We start from the raw sequence: 18683 nt of genomic DNA, 5'->3' as shown, positions 1-18683 counted from the left end.
TTTTCCTGTCTTGCTCCCGCTTCCATGACCCCTAAATTACCCAGTTTTTCCTGACTGCATTTCTCCTCCAGTTCTCTCTGTAGTCACTGTCATTTCCTCCCAAGCTTTCACGTACCATCAACATGCTGACATGCCTCAAACAGGTGCCTTGATGGTACTGTTGCTGTTTTTCTCTTTAGCCATTCTGATGTGTATAGTGATATGTCATTATACTTCTTATTTCCATTTCCCTAATGGCCAGTGATGTTGGAATGCTGGAAAGGATGTGAATAAACTGGTACTTTGGGGATATAAAATGGTACAGCCACACTGGAAAACAATTAGGAAATTTCTTTAAAAACTAAACACGTAGCTATCATATAAGCCAGAAATTGACTTGTGGGCTGTTATCCCAGAGAAATGAAGATGTATTTACTCAAAAATCTGTTCATAGCAGTTATATTCATAATAGCCCCAAACTAGAAACAACCCAGATGTCCTTCAACAGGTGGTATATTTTTACCCTGAAATACTATTCAGCAATAAAAGGAGTGAATTATTGATACACACCACAACTTGGATGAATCTCAAGAGAATTATGCCGAGTAGAAAAAGCTAATCCCAAAAAGTTACATACTGTATAATTCCATTTATATAACATTCTTGAAAGGATGGTAGATATAGAGAATAGATGAGTGGTTGTCAGGGGTTAAGGTTGAAGGGGAGGAGTCAGGGGCTAAAAATGGGTGGGAGTAGATTTAGTTATAAAGGGGAAACAGGAGGGATCCTTCTGAGGGAACTGCTCTGTATCTTGGCTGTGGTGGTGGACTTATGAATCTATACATGTAACAAAATTGCCTAGAGGCAAGTATGTGCATATGTGCATGTGTGTACATGCATACACACACATGTGCACATACTAACACATATCCAAGTTTTGTTCCTTCTGCTCTCTCACCTCCTACTTACTACTCACCCCCTGCAATCCGGCTTCTGTCCCCACCTCTCCGCTTACACTGCACTCCTCAGCATCACCAGTGGCCTCTTTGAAGCTAAATACACTGGGGACCCTTCATTCCTTATCTTTCTTGAGCCCTCTGTGCCATTTAAAGCTGTTGACACTATCTCCTCTAAACGCTGTCTTGATTTGGCTTCTGGGACACCATCCACTCTGGTTTTTCCTCCTACCTCTCTACTCACAACTTTCCGCTCTTTTTATTATTACTATTATTAACAGATTTCCTTTCCCTTCTTCATTCCCTAAATTCAGTGTTTTTCTGTGTTCTGCCCTAATCCCCTTCTGGGCTCACGCCACACTCGCCTAAGTGGTTTCATCTGCCCCCATGACTACAGGTACCATCTATGTGCTGAAGACTCCATGCCCAAGGTACTGCAGCTGAGTCTCTCTCCGAGCTCCGGACTTTGTGCCTACCCACTCACCAGTCTTCAGAAACTGGCATAAACTGAACGCACGATTTTCCCTTTAAACCCGCTCTTTGGTGAACGGCACCACTTGTTTGCCCTTGACTGAAAAGGCACAGAAGCTGTCCTGATTCCTGGTCTTTCTTCCCTCTCTCCTCTTACCCCCTGGCTCACCAAATCCTGATAGAACATTTTAGTTTTCTTTATATCTACCTTCAGAATCCTTCGGTGAGTTTTCACTGCCTGTGTGTGAACGATGAAGTTCACACTCCTCAGACCGGCATGCAACACGCCCATAGCCACTTGCACACACGAACACGTGCCACAGACACACACACAGACACACACACGCTCGCTCCCAAGACAGGGAAGCTGTCTCTTACCTGGGGGCTGAGCAAATACTTTCCCTTCTTGGAATACATGACTTTCTCACTTCCATCTCCATCACCTAGCCGAAAATACTCCTCCTTAAGCCTTCATTAGACATGACTTCCCTCAAAAGTGAATGTGATCCTCATACCTTGGCCTCCCTCTGCTCCCCCCATGCACTGTGACAGCATCTCCTGCTTTATCCCTACCCTACCTCTTAGAAGATTGTATTTAAATTATCTATGTATTAGCTATAAGCTCCCCCAAAGGGCAGGGGTGATATCTTGTTCCTCATTGCATCCTATAGAAAACACTCGATAAGTGCTTTTTGACCAATAGGCTGGACTGAACTGAACAAAGATGAGATCACTGGCTCCAAAGCCATCCGCATAAGCGCTGAAGGGGCAGCCCTGGGATAAATGATTCCCTGCTGCACGGCCCCTGATTTCCAAACCTCTTAGTCATTTCCTCTCAGTCTTGCCAGCACTCTTCTCAAGTGCTTTTGCAAGTTCTCTCCTACACTGTATAGACCAGAATGACTCAGGGTCTGCCAGTGCTGACAGTGTCAGCATCGTGAGTCTTTGGAGCGCCTTCTCTGTTTCTGTGGCTGCAGCTCTGGGGACTGGCTCATCGCAGTAGGGCCTGCTGGTCCTCCCCGTTGGTGGTCCCTCCAACCCCCGTGGTTACTTCACCAAATGTGTTACCCCATCCACAGTGAGTCTTTTGTTATTATTGTTTTTTAATAGTTATTATGACACGTCTAGCGTAGTGGAAAGTACACCGAACTAGAAATCAGGAAAGCTGGGTCCAACTGTCTGTACACTGACTGGGGGGCTGCAATTAACCTGGAGTAATTGACTGACCATGCCTGTCCCTTTAAAGGATGTCTAAACACCTATCTCATTGTGTCCCATCATGTGGCCAAGTTATGTATGTGCAGTGAAACACTCCAGTGAAGAAATCTTTTTTTTTAATGTCATTTTTTTTTTCGGTTTAATATAACTTATTTATTTTGGAGGGATTTGGGGGAGGTAATTAGGTTTATCTGTTTGTTTGTTTGTTTGTTTGAATGGAGGTAATGAGGATTGAACCCAGGACCTCACACATGCTCAGCACACACTCTACCACTGAGCTGTACCCTCCCCCCTGAAATCTTGTAAAATACAAGAATTACGTGTCTGCTGTGCTTCATGGTTCTCAGTGTGCTTTCATATTTGTTATCTCATTTAAGCCTCACCTTTGGAAACGGAGGCTTAGTGACTTGTTCATGTGGAGCCAGTAATTTTGATTATGTATAAAAATCCCATGAAAATTGACTTAAAAGCATTATCCATTAGACAAAAAGAGTGAGGACATCAATGGCAATTTGTAGAAGAGGCAATAAAAATAACTACGAAATCTATGAAAAGATGTTCAGCTTTATTGTAGTTAAAGAAATGCAGTTTTAAATATCATTTTTCCCTTATCAGAATGGCCACGATTTACAACTTTAATATCTGGTTTGGGCAAAGGTGTGGGGAACACATACTCTCATATGTTTTTGATTGGAGTACAAATTGATACAATCTTTTGGAAACAAAATTTAGTACTATCTTTCAAAATTTTAATTGTACCCATATTTTGACACTATGATTTAATTTCAAACAGTATGCTTTTTGATAGATTTGCACAAGGGCACTGGCAATACCTGGTCAATAATACACACTGCGGCATTGTTTGTAAAGTTGGAGAGATTACTTAAATACAATTACAAAATAAATAAGAGGTGGGAAGGGTATAGCTCAGTGGTAGAGTGCGTGCTTAGCATGCATGAGGTCCTGGGTTCAATCCCCAGACTCTCCATTAAAAATAAATAAATAAACAAACACCTAATTATCGCCCCTAGAAATAAATAAATAAATACAAAATAAATAATATATGGCAAATTTATAAAGTAACATGGTGGCTACTAGAAAAACAAGGTAAATCTATATGTACTATAAAAAAATACTCAAGAAAAACTAGTTTAAGAAAAAACAAGGAGCAGAACGGTACATAAAGGATCTGATTTGTGTTTAAAGAAAAACTTTTTAAAAGGATGCTTATATGTTAATGTGTACGTGTGTCCATGTGCACCCACACACTCACCACATTTGTACAAGCATAGAGGAATTGTAGGAATTGTCAACCCTTTTTGGTGGTTACTTCTGGGATGGGGTTTTTTCACTTTATGTCCTTCTATAACAATTTGACTTTTCAATGAGTATACATGTGTATACATATAAAAATTTGAAAAGCTATCATCCAGCTTAGACAATTTCTCTTATTTCAGTGAGCTATTGTGGTTTTCATTGGTTTGCTCAATATAATTGCCTCCAAATAGAAAAACCTAAAAGACAAATAACAACTGCTTTGGAAACTTTAGATTAATATGACTTTTAAAGTAAAAAAAATTAATAATCCCACTCAGCAAGTCGGAATTCCCACCTTCACCCATAACAGCAAGCAGGTGACTGATCTTCGGCCTTTCCTGCCCCTGGTGACCTGTCAGCGTTCATGGCGCGAGGCCTCAGAGTGGGAGGGCCACCCATCACCTCTCAACACCAGCCTCCTGCGGATCAAGGCCCTGCATCTGAAACAAATGAGTGCCCATCCACTCTTTGCTCCCTCTGGCCCCTTGGCCACCTAGATTTGTGTGCTTGCTCCCTACTCCAGAATATCTTCCTGGTGGAAGAACGAATAACCTTTCTAAAATTCAGGCTTCGTCACGTTACTCCCCTATTTCAAACCCTTCAGTGGGTTCCTCTTCCCAGTGCTACCTGTCCCTAGTTATTCTACATATAAAAGCCAAGCTCCTTAACATATTTTAATGTGCTTGTTCACGTGCCCTTTTGTCACTGGCCTTGAGCCGGTCACACTTGAATGAGTGTGCTCCTGCGACGACGTGGCTGAGATACAACAGACCTTTTGTAGCTCTCCAGTCTCACTCCGTCACTCTGCACCCTCATCACACTGGGCTGCTTGCAGTTTTCCCGGGGCACCGTGGTCGGTCCACCCCCAGCCCTTGGTGCACAGTCTTTTTCTGTCTGTGGTGCTCTTCCCCATCCCGTGCTTCAAGTCTCAGCTGGCTTTTCACTTCCTCCATGGAGTCTGCCTGCCTCTCAAGGCTGTTTTGTCCTGCTGATCTGTGCAGTTCATAGCACCCTGGGTCTCCCTTCAGAGCACCCATTACTTTTTAGTCTGGATTTGAGCTGTGCTTGTCTGCATCCTATCCTTTGACACGGGGAAGGTTTCTGTCCTCTGGATGTATTGAAGGCTCTGTCATATCCCCTGTCATGACCTGGTGCCTGACACATGAAGATGCTGTATCAGCGTGAACTGAATGAATGTCCCAGACAAGACACGTCTTCTGAGCCCAGGCACCCTCCTTCTGCTCCTGCATTGGTTCTCTCCCACTGCCTTCCTCTTGTTCTGTTCCTTTGGCCCAAGCACTGTGCCCAGCCTCATCCTGTATATTCTCATAGTTTTCAGGACGGGATAGGAGTTGACAATTTAAAGTCTTTCAAGATTTTAATGGGGAAGAGATAGAATACTTGGTATTGTTCTCACTTTGAGAATTGTCCTCCATCTTGCACGGTTTCTGCTCCAATCTGGTGGATTCATTATGTGCCAGTCATTATTTATGATTCTGGAGAGTGGCACCGTAATAACTTCTTCCTCCCACCCAGTGCAAGCTCGTTGCCTCCACCTTGGGTTGTACTGGGAGTTACCGGTGTTGTCACTGGTGAGAAGTGGGGCCCATGAATCCTACCTTTCTGTCTAGGGTTTCAGTAAACCTCTTACTAAATGGTAAGAATTCAGATTTGCACTGGCAGGATCTTAGAGTGGCTTGTTCCCTCTTCTTCTGAAGGGCTTCAGTTCCTCTGGCAGGACCAACTTCTCCAACACAGTACAGTGGAAACCATCTAAAAGTTCACAGATTTCTTCTAGGAGTAAAGAAACCTACCTGGCTGACTCCGAGGCAGAGGAGAAATAGCCAAAAGCAAAGAAGAATAGATTAGATGAATTTGACCCTCCTCTTCCCCAGTCACTCATAATATGTGTTGAAATCAGAAATCAAGTAAAATCAAAGTAAGTTCCTCTGCTCAGTCACCCTAACCTGCTAACAAGGTCTCTGGAATACACAGATCTCCCATAGCCCATACCTCCCATATGCACAGGTAGACGTCTGGGATTCATGAGACAACGCGTTCAAGTATTAGCTGTATCTATAGTGTAAGATAAAAGTGACACTACCTTTAGTTTAAAACTTCCTCACTTTCTGATGCAAGGGAAGATTTTTATAGAGAGTAGAAGCCACAGCATCTTGAAGCTTCTGTAGAGGGGAGGAAGTCAGGGCCGTGGACTGTGAGTGAGTGTGCCTCTAGTCCCTCTGGTGGGCACTGGTCCACATCACAGCGAGCCCAGCTGTGGTGGCTGTCAGCGTCAGAGGGGCTGGCAGACAGCAGTCAGAGGCACAGAGATGTTTCTCTGTATTTAGAACTCCAGGAGGACGAGATTAAAAAGATAAAGGACTCAAGTCTCCCTTTTCCATTGTGCTGATAACAAAATCAAGGCCCAGAATGCGGGATGTAGCCTATCATTTCCCTGATGTCCTGAAGCCATAATAATCACCAGCCCGCCCTTTAAGTGAGCCTGCTCGTCTGGGCCATGTGAGCTTTAATAATTAGCAAAGGGGCGTCCAGCTCTCTTGGAAGCCGTCTTCTTCCCCTGTGAGTGAGTGGCAGCTTTTCTAGTCTCTTATCCAACTGGGTTCAATATCATTCAAAGAACCTGTAAAAAGACTTTGCACCCTTAGGTGCTTGGGGGCCAGTATTGTGGGTGTTGGAATAGAGCCAGGAGCAAGGTACACTGGTCCTTGCCCTCCTGGAGCTCACATCTCTTGTCAATGAAGAGCTCTGGGCTTCTCCTTGGCAATACGTAAAATGACTTGTTGGCATAATTTCCTCTGGAGATGGTTTGCGGGACAAGTCCTTGTCTTAGCTAACCTCCAGCCAGGCCTTTCTCATCTCATTAAGACTCATCGTCAGCCTCCAATCTAGGGCGCCTGAATAATAAGTGAAAATCATGGCAAGAAAGTATTCTTTTCTTTTCTTCAGGTGCTGAATCTACCCTTAATTTAGGGGCTGTTTTGGACAGGAATCTTTGTAAGCGGTCTTACATGTTACTCCCAGCAGTATGGCTATGTAGATAATTTATACTGATAGTTGGTAGGTAGAGATGTATCTCACCATTTATCAGCTCGGGCTGTGCATTAGAATCATTAAAAAATTAGGTAATTTTTTTAAACTGACGCTAAGTCCCATTCCAGAATGAAATCAGAATATTTAAAAGTCAGGCCCAAGCATTGGCAATCTATTACTTCAAATTACTTAATAATCAAATATCATATAAGGTATTTAACGACTCATTTGCAAGTAAGTTCCCAAATACCACCAGCTTAACAGGCGAATTTTGATTTCTTTTCTTAAATTTTCTGGCATATTCTGCAACTGTAGTTTAAGTGACCTGGTTGTCCCCTACCACTTTATCTTCCTCCCAATTTATGTTTAGCTGGATTTATATTAGAAGCGAAGGAGGAGCATCAGAGTTTTAAAACCCATTTCTTTTAAGTATCGAAAGAATAAATTCATTGGAAAACGCCATAGAGGAGTTTTGGGGTTCAGCATAGGAAAGAATTTTTTAACAATTAATACAGGCTGAGAAGAGCCACCTCAAGGGGTCCTCTTGCATTCTCTCTTATGAAAGTCTTAGGCTAAGGCTATTGATAATCTGTGATAATAAGGATTGCTTTCTGCATTGGCTCGGAGTCAGACAGAATGGCCTTAAGATTGTGTCCAGTCCTGGGAATCTACAGCCATTGGAAAAGTGGAACAGTAGAACTGGGCAGAAAAGCCAGGTTAGAAGTATATTCAATATCTTTAATAACCCTATAATGAAAAAGAATATGAAGAAAATATATATGTATAACTGAATCACTATGTTCTACACCAGAAACTCACACATTGTGAATCAACTATACGTCCATAAAAAAATTTTTTTACTAAAAAAAAAGCAGATTTGAAATCTACTCTTATGTTTTCACCTCAAATATTATGGAGAAAGATAACTCGAAAAATATAATTTTCTTAATGTCATGCCTTATGTATCAGTTTGGGCAAATAATGCTGACTGCTGTAGCCAATAAACCCCCGAATCTCAGTGATTTGTTTATCTCTCTCAGGTACTTGGCAGGTGCTTTCCATTTGGGGAATCGGGGGCTCTGCCTTATTCCATCTACCGGCTCCACCATTCCCTAGAGTTGGTGGGTCCTGTGCTAGATTCCCTGCATCTGGCAGATGAGAGAAGAGAGCACTGAGGATCTCCTGTGCTGGTGGTGAGGGTGCTTATGGACCAGACTGGGAAATGTGGTATAATGTTCCTTTCTACTCACATTCCAACTCAGTCATTTGGCTACAGTTGCAAAGAATGCTTGGAAATGTAGCCACTGTGTGCACCAAAAGAAGAGGAAGTGGTCTGGTGTACATCTAGCTAGGCTCTGCCATGCTTTCAACATCATCATCATCGGTATACTTTCCTGGAATTTTCCAAATCCACGGTGGGTGATTTAGCTTAACAAAGTATGTAAAAGACACATTCCACAATACAATTTATTTTGATTCCTCTCTGTGTTTTCTAACTTGGTCTGATTGAAAACCTAGATCATTTAACCTCTCACTCCTCCATGTCTACAATTGGAGGATGTACCGTATTCACAGTGTTTGTTTAGTTATTCAACAAACATTAGAGGAATGCCCACCACACGTCAGCGACTGGATATTCGGTGGTGAGCAAAAGCACACAAGCAGCCTGCTCTCAGGAAGTTTGTGTTCTATTAAGGGCAGTGGGCAGAGTGCTTTAGAAGAATATTGTCTTAAAAGAATTAAAACAAAGGAGCCTGACCTAGATGGAGGGGTCAAGAAAGCATTCCTGAGGAAGTGCTTCTTCACTGAGCCAGGAGGCCTGAGCAGGGTTTAGCCATCTCAGACGGCAGAGCCTGCTGACTTGGGGAGCTGAAAGAGGCCAGCGTGGTTAGAGCTCAGAGGCCGAGGGAGAAGCATGATGTAAGATGAGTTTTCAGAGCTAGACCATGAGGGACTTGGGCCATGCTAAGGATTTTGGCCATTCTCCCAAAAGTAAAGGGAAGCCCAGCCATTTCATTACTTCTTACACCACTCATCCGTCACTGGCGTTTCCTGAAAGGTCTTTGGCAATAGGGGAGATATGGAAGCAATGTGATGAGTCAGTAAATGGTGGTACCTTTCCCCTAAGTGCTGTGGTTTTTAGCCACACGTCTTGTAATCTCCATCTCTCCAACCCCCCTCATCGTTTCCTAGAGCTGAGAAGAAGACAAGCTTGAAGGAAACATGGCTTCGTTAAGAGCACCACCTCAAAAGTGAAAGGTTTTCCCTCTTCCAAGTGTGATCCATACCTGCATTTTCTGCTACATGACTCAGTAGAAAGACGCATTGGATTTGGAGTCATATGCCCAGGCCTTCCTTCCCATTGCCAGCCAGTTCCATCTTATCAGCAACTTTCCAGTTATTTCCAGAAATGGGTCTAGATTACAGCCTTCTGATTCCTAGTCTGGTATACTTTCCATTTCTCCCCGCAGATCCCAATTGTAGCTCTCCCTTCTCCATCATCTTAAAAACATCCCTTCTGATTGAACCAGGCCACTTATTCTTTAGCCTTTTTTCTCCCCACTGAGATGACCTTTCTTTTCCTTCTAAAACTTCAATTAACTTTAAAATTGGAGCACAAGTCTCTCATCTCCACAAAATCTTCCCTGACAACAAATTTGTTTATTTTATTCTCCTGCCACTGAATGGAAAAGCTGCTTGAAGGAATTGCCTTCAACTATTTTTCTTGAAAATATAACCCTGGGCTCTACTGGGGAGTGTGGGCTTTGGTGATGTAACGAAGCCGGGGAAGACAGAAACTGACAGGACACACGAAGGCTGTCTCTGTCCTGGATTTGCTAGAAAAGCGTGGTCAAGCGATTGCGTGTTCTTCCCCAATTTAATACATGAGCTGGCGCATCCTGTGTACTACGATTCACACATAGTAATACTTCCTGTTATAGAGGATTGAGGTTCATGGTGATTAAACGGTGGTAAGACGTGTTGCCGTTAACCCAGTCCATCTTGTCTGCGCTGCCTGATGACTGTTCGTTTCTACAGATTAAATGTTGCCTAAAGGTTAAACTCATGGGATCTTCTAGACTTCTACTAGATATGGAAGAGTTGGGGAGGTTAAAACCTTGCACGTGAACTGAATTATCCAGTCTCATCTCATCTCACAGATCTTACACTCCAGCCATCCTGACCTGCTTTTATTCCTCAAAAAAGCTCACCGTTTTCTGACCCTGTGCTTTTGTTCATTCTGTGCCCAGCATTTAATTGCCCTTCCCCTCGTCTTTTGTCGAAATCTTACATGGCCCGCTGCGGTGCCGCCGCATCCCGGAAGTCCCCTTTTCTCTCACCAGGGGAAGTAACTGCTCCTTCTCCCGCTCACGTTGTGATGCGGCTTGTCTTCATCTGTGTACTTACGCGTTTGTATGCATTTATGTGTGTATGTCTTACATTCTCCGTAAGAGCAGCTTTTGAGAGAAGGGCCTGTAACTTATCCTCGTGTTTGTGTTTCCTAGAGCTCCTTCTAGTGGGAAAAAGTGTTTTGAGGTCAGTAAGAATTCAGTTCAAATAGAGTTCTGTGATTAAAGCATGTATTTGTGGCCTTGGACAAGACTCTTAACCTATCTAAACCCCCTAAGTTCCTCACTAGGGGAACCTCAGTGGTAAGGAATAGATGAGAAGACTTACAGGAGAACTCCTGGTGTGGGGCTTACCTAGAGGAGATACTTAGAAAGGGTACTTTATATCCTGCTTACACTGATGCATCTGTGGTTGGTGTCTAATGTTTATGTTTATGTGTTAATAATAAGAATTTTAATATTCAGTAAACACTTACATGGTGCATTTCATCCCATGCGGTGGGTACTCCAATCCATCCTATTTTATAGAATAGAAAACTGAGACTTAGAAATACTTAGTAATTTGTCCAAAGTTGGCATGGATATTAGGGGTGGTGGAACTCAAACTCCTGGCAGTCAGACTCTGGGACCTGTGGTCTTGACACTGCTTTCTTGATACTTTTTTCCATGCTGAATTATCACTCGAATAGACAATGCAACTCCTAAATCTAGCCCTGTCCAGGGGCATAATAAAGTCTGTTCACTCTCCCAGACATCTGAAGATAAATCTCAGTTCCTTCCTGCACTGCCTTCTCTGCAGGGCAAATAGCCCAAGTCCATCCATTCTTTCCTCACAGGTCAGATTTTCTGCTCTTTTCCTGTGTTCGTCTTAGGCTCTCTGCCCTGGACAGGCTCCAGTTCTTTTGTGTGCCTCTTAAAGCGTAAGATTTAGCTGCTTTGAAATACTACTCAGAGAAATGGCAGAAACAGAAGATACAGCTCCTGTTGTCAAGGAATACTTTCACGAGACCCTGAAGTAGCTGCTCGCTGACATGGGACAAGCGCTTACCATCACTGGGGCAGCCCAAGTGGGAAGATGCCGAATTGAAATAAGGGAAGGATGCTTAGGACAAGAGAGACTTCACCTCTAGGAAGCCTCTGCAGGTTTAGGTTTTATGAATGCTGTCACTTGCTAGTGAATGTTCTTGCTCAGTATGTTAAAATACAGCTGCGGTTGGGTTTCCACCCTCTTTACTTAGAAGGGTGATTAACCATTTGTGATGAATAATTATTTAATTGCCAGTTCAGCTTCATGTGTGTAGCTGTTTTGCTTCTTCCCCCTTCAGTGTAAGCCAAGTCTTCTCTAGAAAAAAAAAAAAATCCAGAATTAGTCAACTGCCTTTTAACAGGTTTTCCTTCAGTCTGGCACAGCGAGAAGGTTCCAATTTTATAACATCACCTTTAGCTGAAAAAATTAATAAATAAGAGCTCCCTCTCAACCAGGGAGTTTTTTTTTTTTTAACTCTCACAACATCTTCTGTAACTGTTTATAAAGTCTTTACTTCATCTTGGACATCTTCCTCTAGCTCTGGGTAAAAATTTCATCAGAAAGAATTACAGCTCTTTTAATACCCATTTAACCTTTGTATTCACAACGGATAAAAAACCGCTTAAAACTTAAACCCCTCTTTTTATGGGCTTGAACACTGATCCTGTTTTTCTCAGAGATGTTCGTCATGAAGAGTTGTAGAAACATGACATGAGGGTCACTACAAACTTCCGGGCTCCACCCCTCACGCCTTCCATTTCTACCCCTCTTCGCCTTATTATTTTAATAGTGCCTTGCTGTTTTAAAGAAGGTCTTTATTAAGGCCACTGAGTCCCTTTTATTCTTGTTGAGATCCTTTTTCTTTCCATCATAGAAGTGTTTAATGTTTCCTGTCTCAGAATGCGCAGAGGGCTGAGATTCCCATAAAGTGTGCCTGCCACCTTCATTTTACAGACTTTGTCAGCAAAAGGGTATAGAAGTGGGGTTTAGAACAGTCTTTTGCACTTCATGTATAATTTAGGTTAATATTTCTTCATTGAAGCAATTTTTATGTAGAAAGGCAGCATGCTATACAGTAGAATTATTTTTTTCAATTGTAAAAGTAATTGATCTTTTAGTAAAAAAAATCAGATTCTGCAGAAATATCTGAAATAAAAAGTGGAATTCTTCCCAACTCCTCTCCCTAGAAGAAGCCATTGTTAACAGTTCTGTGTATGTACTTCCAGAGTCCAGAATTTTTTATTCATTATAAACTCAGATGTGTACATATGTATTCACACAGAGAGACGTAGTATATACTACATCTCACTTCTGCTTTTCCCCAACAATGTATTTTTTATATCTATCCAAAAGTAGTAGTAACATACATGTCTACCTTTGTCTTTGTAATGGTACTGTAGTATTTCATAAGCTGCACGCACCATAACTTAGCCATTTTTCTGCTGATGGATATTTACACTGCTTCCATTTTTGCCATTAAAAACAGATATCCTTGTGCAATTATCTGTATGCAAGTTTGAGGCCTTGTGTGGAATAGATTTCTAGAATGAACTTGCTGTGTCTAAAGTGTATGTGCCTTTCCATTTTGATCCCTTCTGAAGTAGTCTTCCAAAAAGGGAGGTCCCGGTTCATTCTTCTCCGTAGAATGTGAGAATATCTGATTCCACACACCCTCACTGACCTTGTACATGTTCGCCTTTTGAATTTCTATCCTCCAGATCGGATTCTCTTGTTTTCCCTTTCATGTGTGTCATTTTTAGTGGGTTTAGCATCATTTCAAATGCTTAGTGGCCACCTGCCTATTAACATCCTTTGTCCTTTTTTTCTTTTTTTTTTTTTTTTTAATTGGCATGCCAGAAGTTATATGAATTTTAACCCTTGTCATTGGTTATTTTGAAGCTGGTCCACAGAGCCCTGTGGGTTCCTTGGAGAAGGGCCTGAGATGGGGAGAGGAGGCCTGGCTGGCCTGCTCTCCAGGGCCCTACCTGTCTCTTCTTACTCCACCACACAGAAACACTGACCAGACAGAGTACCCAATTATTACTTGCATTTCATGTGGCACTTGGGGCTTGAGATTTTTTTAAAAGGCTCCTGGGGCTAAAAACATATTGAAAAAACACTTCTGCAACAGAAAGAGCCCTAGAATTGTCATAAAGTGATTGTCTCAGGCTCTACAACTTAAGCATTTTCAAATTAGACGAGCCCATAGAGAGTGAACACTAAGTTCCAGTTTTATTACAAACACCTCGGTCATGCAAACTCTACTGTTAATATATGTTGATGCACATAACATGCTGACGGGTAGCTGTCATGAAGTCCCTAATCCTTATGCTAATAAGCATTTTATTCTTCATAATAACTTCAACATATATTTGAAGCTAGATGTATGCATGTGGCTACAGACAATGCTCAGGCCTTAATATTATTATTTTATTTATTTATTATCTGGTACTCTACTTAGTCCATAGATGATGCATTCATTCATCTGAGGACTCTGCTGACTCAAGGCATAGCAGAAACCTGCCGTCTAGTTGTGAGTAGCTGATTTGGGCTAAGCCTTCAGTTCTGTAAGTGGAGAGAGAATCTTTGAGGGCCCTCAGCTAGTTAATACCAGAGTGGCCCCAGGTCGTTGGTATCCTGACCCCTGTTGCAGTGTACCTTTCCCCGTTTTGCCGTTCTCTGCTGGTTAATCTTGGACAGATCTTAACATCTCTAGACCTCTGTTCTTTTCTCTCCCTTTCAGTGAGAGCACTAATGCACGCATTATCATCCAGACGAGGGTAAAGTGGAGGCGTGATGAATGTTCTTGCCTTTTGTGAATAGCATAGCACCTTAGAAAACTGTGAGGAATAATCCAAGTACCTATTACCCTTTATTGTGGTGTTGAAAGAAGGATTGCGCATTTGAACAGTAACTGCAGTAATTAAATGTGTTTGGTTTTTAATATATTCCCATATCATGCAGACTGCATTGATATTTTAGCACTAATCTCCTCTGAAATGGGCTTGATTTTTCCTAGCCTTTTTTTTTTAAGATTTGAAAGAAAAAAATATACAAAGAAAGATGTAGCTATGACTTTCACTCTTTTATTCTCTCCAAAATAAGAGTGGAATAATAACTCTAAATGGTCCAGGTAGTAGCCTAAGGGCATTCTTTTGACTGCTTCTTTCTGTGTTCGTTCATTTAAGAAGGGGCTAATTTCTACAGTCATCTACAGGACTCTTTTATACCAGTTTATTCATTAAATAAGACTTTGTGCAACAGACTTATTCAAAGACGTATTTAACACAGATTTTTAAAATGGGAAAGTGGTGGATATTTTTATTACAAGATAATTTACTCTTGCATACTCAAAAATCTTCTTTATTCCTTTAAAAAATAGTTATCTACAGTTACTTCCCAATTACTCATTCAGTTCTTTCAGCAGATATTCCAAGGTCTTTGAATGCATCAGAGGATAAAACAGCAGAAACCTCTGTGCTCCTGGTTCTTACATTCCAACAGAGAAAAACATACAACACATGATAAACCTAACATGAAAGTAAATTATGTAGCATATTTGAAAATGATATATGCAATGGAAAGGGCCGGGGGGGAAGCAGGGTGAGGGGAATCAAGAATGCAGTACAGGTGGAGGTTGCAATTTTTAACTAGGTGGTCAGAGTCAGACTTGAGAAGACGAACTTTGAGCTGTGTGTGGAAGATAAGATTGGTTTTGTATATTGACTCTGTATTCTGTGACCTTATTAACTAGTTTATTAATTCTAATAGCTTTTTTTTTTTTTTAATGTGGGGGGATTTTCTGTGAAGGAGATCATCTCATTTCTTTCTTTCAAACCTATGCCTTTTCTGTTTCTTGTCCTATTGCACTGGCTAGAACCTCCAGTGAGATGTTAAATAGAAATAGTAAAAGAGGACATTCTTGCCTGTTCCCAGTCTTAGGAGAAAGCTCTGAGTCCTTTGCCATTAAGAATAAGGGATACTCTTTACCAAGTTGAGAGAGGTCCTCTTTTGTTTCTAGTTTTCTGAGAGTTTTAATCATGAAAAGGTGCTGAATTTTGTCAAATATTTTGTGCATCATTTGGAATGACAATGATGTTTTTCTCCCATAGCCTATCAATATGATGATGTCATGATGAATTGTTTAATGTCGTATTAGCCTTGCGTCCCCAAGATTAACCCCACTTGGTCATGTTATACTAATCATTTAATATATTGGTAGATTTAATTTGCTGGCTTTGTTAAAGATCTTTGCATCTTTGTTCATGATGGATACTAATGTATAGTTTGTTGTTGTTGTTGTTGTTGTTGTAGTAATGTGGTTGTCTGGATTTGGTATCAGGGTAATACTAGTCTCATAAAAGGTATTGGCAAGTGTTACTTCCTCTTAAATTCTAGAACAACTTGTGGAAATTGGTATTATTCCTTAAATGTTTGGCAAAATTTGCTAGTGAAGCCATCTGGACCTGGAATTTTCTTTGTTAGAAGACTTTCATCTACAAATTTAATTTATTCTAAGTGAACTTTAACAGTTTGTATCTCTCAAGAAATTGGTCTGTTTAATCTAAGTGGCTGCCATGTACAAGCACAATGATGGTTTGCAGTGTTCCCTATTACTATTTTAGCATCTGTAGGAACTGTAGTATTGTTTTCTCTGTCATTCATGATATTTAAATTTGTGTCATATGATTTTTTTCCCTTGATCAATCTGGATAGAGTTTATCAATTTTATTGATTTTTCTTCTCAAAGGAATCAGCTTTTGGTTCCATCAATATTTTATTTTCTCTATTGTTTTTGTGCTCTCACTTTTATTGATTTCTGCTTTATTATTTTGTTTCTCTTTCTTGCCTTGGTTTTAACTTGCACATCTCTATTTCCTTAAAGTTAAAGCTTCAATCATCAATTTGAGGTCCTTTGTCTTTTCTAATATAAACATTTAATTGATAAGGACTACTTCAACTGCCTACTAGAAATTTTGATGTGTTGTGCTTTGATTTTCATTCAAGATACTTTCCAATTCCCCTATGATTTCCTTTTGTCCCATGGGTGATTCAGAAGTACACTATTTAATTTCTAAATATTTGGATTATTTTTCTTTGCCTTTCTGTTAATGGCTTCTAGTCCATTTCCTTATAGACGATGAACATGCTTTGTATTACTTCAGTTCTTTTAAATTTGTCAGGTTTTGTTTTATGTCTCAGAATGTGCTCTGTCTTGGTGATTGTTCTATGCATTTCAAAAGTATTTGTATTCTCTTATTGTTGGGTGGAGCGTTGTATAAATATCAATTAGATTAAACTGACTGATATTATTGTTCATTTTTTTCTATCCTTACTGGCTTTCTATCTGCTTATTCAATTACTGAGAGAGGAGTATTGAAACCTCTGACTATAACTGTAGATTTATTTCTCCAGTTATTTGTGTAGTTTTTGTTTAATGTATTTTGAAAGCTTGCTGTTAAGTGTATACACTTTAGGATTATTCTTTCTTGACCCTCAAATTGATCTTATTATCATTATATAATGTGTTTCCTTAATCCTGCAAATATTTTTGTTCTGAACTCTCTCATATTAATATAAATTTCTTTAATTTTCATAGTATTTTTTCCAGCCTTTTTTCCTTATCAATGCTTTTATGTTTGAAGTAGGTTACTTTAAGACAGCAAATAGTTGAGTCCTGCTTTTTTATCCAATCTGATAATCCCTGTATGTTAATATTCATGATATAGTTGGATTAAAATTCACCATTTTGTTACCTTTTTTAATGTTTTTCTGTCTATTCTTTTTATTTTCCTCTTTCTACCTTTTTTGGATTGCACACTTTTCACAATTATTTTATTTTTACTCTTTTTCAATTATTTATACTCTTGATTTTAATGTTAGTGTTGTCCTTTGATTTGCAACATACATCTTAGTTAATCAGAGTCTACCTTCGAATAATAATATATCACTATATGTACAGTGTTAGGACTTTCCAGTAGTATATTCCCACTCTCTCCTTGCCATTTTTTATCCTCTTATCATTCTTTTTACTTGTGGATATACTGTAAACACACAACACATTGCTGCTAATTTTGCTTTAGACAATTTTTAAAGCAATTAACAATAAGAAAAAAATGTATTTATTTAGGCTTTTCTAGCACTCTTCCTTTTGTATGTGTGTAAATCCGGATTTCTGTCTGGTATATTCCTTCTGCCTGAAGAACTTCCTCTGACATTTCTTTCAGTGTAGGTCTGCTGGAAATGAGTTCCCTCTTGATTTTTTTTTTTTTTTTTGCCTGAAATAGTTTTTAATTCTCCTTCATTTTGAAAGACACTTCAACTGAGTAGAGACATGTTGACAACGTTTTTCCTTTCATCACTCTGAAGACGTCACTCCATTATTCTCTCACTTGCATAGACAAGAAGTCTCTGTACAGTTTTTTTTCTTGCTTTCTATGCGGTATGTATTTTTCCTCCTCTGGTTTCAAGACTTTTTTTTCCTTTGTTTTTCAATATAGTTTGAAAATGTTATGTTTATAGGGGTTTTTCATTTATTTGTTTAGTTTTAGTTGTTATAGACATCCTGCTTGGTGGTCCCTTAATTCCTTGGATCTCAGATTTACACTTTGTTGTTTGTCCTCAGTTTTGGAGACACTCAGCCATTATCTCTCCAAATTTTTGTGTGTTGCTTCGTTCCCTCTTTCTTCTCCTTCTGAGATTCTAACTACATGTACGCTTAATATGATTGTACAGCTCTTTGGTGCTTTGTTCTTTTGCGCACTTTCCTTCTGTTTGTATGATTTCTACTGACCTATCTTCACCTTTTTAATGATTCTTTCCCCAGTTGTTGAGAGTGTGCAGGAGCCTGTTGTAAGCTGTGTTTCTCATTTCTAGCACTTTCATTTTATTCTCATAAGAGACAACAAACCAGAATCTCATAGGACATAGTTCTGCGTCTGTTGATCATGCATGTTTTCTGCCTTTTCCACTAAAGCCTTTAACGTTAATCAGTTATTTTAAATTCCCTGACACTTCGGACATCTGTGTTCTGAATCTGTTTCTGTTGGTTGCTTTGTCTCTTGACAATGTGTTATTTTTGCTTTTTATATGCATTGTAAGTTTTTACTGAAAGCCAGACGTCTTGTTTAGGATAGTAGAAACTTTGGCCAGTATATTTTCTGCCTGTAAATAGGCATGTCTCTTCTTCTATTAGGCCTTTAGTGTAGAGTGTTTGAGTCAATCTAGTCATGAGCTGCCGTTAGCCTGAGGTATTTTTTGGTTTTTTGCTTTGGTTACCCTCAGTGCACCACAGGTTTCAAATTCCTCAAATGT

General features: G+C 40.1%; 1 protein-coding gene and 1 long non-coding RNA gene across 17 annotated transcripts in view; one reads left to right on the top strand and one right to left on the bottom strand.

Annotated features, from left to right (window-relative positions):
* LPP (LIM domain containing preferred translocation partner in lipoma) overlaps positions 1 to 18683 on the top strand; it is a 629538-nt gene that overhangs the window by 539762 nt on the left and 71093 nt on the right. The window lies entirely within an intron of this gene.
* LOC141577972 (uncharacterized) overlaps positions 8737 to 18683 on the bottom strand; it is a 45359-nt gene continuing 35412 nt past the window's right edge. The window contains exon 3 of the long non-coding RNA XR_012507676.1: positions 8737 to 11684. This is a non-coding gene — a long non-coding RNA (uncharacterized LOC141577972). The remainder of the gene's footprint in view (positions 11685 to 18683) is intronic.

The sequence above is a fragment of the Camelus bactrianus genome, chromosome 1, assembly GCF_048773025.1.
Source record: "Camelus bactrianus isolate YW-2024 breed Bactrian camel chromosome 1, ASM4877302v1, whole genome shotgun sequence".
NCBI lineage: Eukaryota > Metazoa > Chordata > Mammalia > Artiodactyla > Camelidae > Camelus > Camelus bactrianus.
Note: the sequence above shows the minus strand (reverse complement) of the source record. Positions and strands in the feature narration are given on the sequence as shown.